The sequence below is a fragment of the Rhinopithecus bieti genome, unplaced genomic scaffold (assembly GCF_001698545.2).
Source record: "Rhinopithecus bieti isolate Rb0 unplaced genomic scaffold, ASM169854v2 scaffold_60776, whole genome shotgun sequence".
NCBI lineage: Eukaryota > Metazoa > Chordata > Mammalia > Primates > Cercopithecidae > Rhinopithecus > Rhinopithecus bieti.
In genome coordinates, this window is record NW_016822963.1 from 24,630 (window position 1) to 26,991 (window position 2,362).

Below are 2,362 nucleotides of genomic sequence, written 5' to 3' on the forward strand. Positions count from 1 at the left end.
GTTTTGCTTTGCTTTAGATGGAGCCTTGCTCTGTCGCCCAGGCTGGAGTGCACTGGCGTGATCTCGGCTCACTGCAACCTCCACCTTCCAGGTTCAAGCGATTCTCATGCCTCAGCCTCCTTAGTAGCTGGGATTACAGATGTGCGCCACCATGCCTGGCTAATTTTGTATTTTTAGTAGAGACAGGGTTTCGCCATGCTGGCCAGGCTGGTCTCGAACGCCTGACTTCTGGTGATCCACCCACCTCGGCCTACCAAAGTGTTGCGATTACAGGCATGAGCCACTGCACCCAGCCACTGGAAAGGCTCTTCGTCCTTATTGGCCTGACACTCTTCTCCCCTGCCCAGAGACACTGGGGCAGGCTGAAAGAGCTATCAAAAGAGACAACTGCAGCAAGCATATGGGTCTAAGAGGCCTCTTAGTCCCCATGGGCCCAAGACTTTCCTCCCCAAACCAGAGACACCAGGCTGGGATAATACTATAAGAAGGATCTCAATACAACCCTCCCCCACCAAAAGACACCCAAGGGCTTGGCTTGGGGAAAGCCCTTGGCTTCCTTAGGCAGCACTAACAGAGACCAGTGAAAGTCCAATAATACTAAATAAACAGAAGAGACCTAAATAACACCACAAACGTTCTGAAAATTAAACTCACAGTGGAACCACAGCCAAAAAAAGTAGGCCAAGACCTACATGCTAAACCTAAACAGGGAGACTGCTTGCTAAAATAAAAGATTTAAATAGGACCCAGCATCCCTGAACATAACATATAATATGTTTTGGAACCAATTAAAAAAAAATCATCCATAATACCTAAAACCAAGAAAACTGTGACATAGCTCTGCAGGCCTCTCCCCAGTAAAACAACCATACTGGTGAAAATTCTAAAGCAGTCATTTACTGTCTCTGGAAATGTTCTTAATGCATATGGCAAATAAGGAAGGATTTATTGAAGGAAGTCTACTAACCTTTGGTAAAAAGAGGGAGAGTCTGTAGCACTTGAGCCATGATCTACTCTCTCCCCTTCACCCAGCAGGACCAGTACAGGTGGGTGTGGACAAAAAGAGGAAATACCCACAACCCCTAGCTCCCAGTCAAGAGGTATGGTATCTCCCCAGGAGAGCAAAGGCTCCAGAATTCTCATCAACATCAGCTCTTTATTGCAAAGGCTAAACTCCAGGCAAGCATGGCCAAGAATTCAGAGGCTCCCTTCCTCAACAGTGTCTCCAGTTACAGGATGGAGACTGTACTTCAGGCATAGCAAAGCAACAACACTGGATCCCCAATCACCACTGGTCTAGCTCACTATCAGCAAAGAGGCTCCACATCAGGAGAGGCAAACTGAGAAAACCAGAGGATACTGACTCCATGAATACCTGGCTAGAAAAGAAGCAGTGTCATTTTGAGAGAAACAAGACCCCTGTCCTTGCCTCCAACTCCAAAGCAATGGCTTAGACACTGTACACTAAGAGAAAGGTAGGCCATAAAACAGACAGCTCCAAAGCTCTCCCCAAAGGAAGTGACTTTTTATTATAGCATAAGGGAAAGTATAACCCTGAAGGTCCTCTAAGAAAAAAATGGAAATCTTGGTGGTAAGCATTTAAGAGGATGTGTAACAGTGACAAGCTAAATCATAGGGAAGCTAACATTAGATAATCAGAAAAAGAGCCAGCAAACAAGAGCCCTTCTGGGGTTAGAACAAATCTCAAAGACTGGCCTCAAAAAATACCCCAGCAAAAGTGTCCAGACTTAATTGAATCAGACTGTGGAACAATTGATGCCCCAGGATATTGTCAAAAACAATACAGTAATCACCCAACAATTCGTGGAGTCTAACAGACAGATGTGATGACAACAGAGGCAGACTGTTTAACAGAAATATCAGGGAAAGACACAAAGAAATCCCTGCTAAAACTGTTATCCCACTGTGACTCTGCACATGCCCAAGACAGCCCTCTGACATCAAAGGATTCACACAGCGGAGAAATAGGTTTTAGTAAAATAGTTCAGACAAGTCCCAGAATAAATAAGCAAACAGCAACAAATATACAACCCAGTGAAAGTGGAGGAGAATCATTATCCAGAGTTTCAAAAAGTCCGGTTTCCAACAAAATATTATGAGACATGAAAAGACACAGAAATGTGTGACCCATACACAAGAGAAAAAGGCAAGCAATGGGATCTATCTGTGAGAGGGCCCAGATGTCAGACTTAACAAAGAATTCAAAGCAGCCTTTAGAAATAGTGTTGAAACTAATGAAAACCATACTTAAAGAAGTAAAGGAAGGTATAATGACAATGTCTCACTAAATATATAATATCTATTAAAAGATATGTCTATATTATATAATATTATATATTAT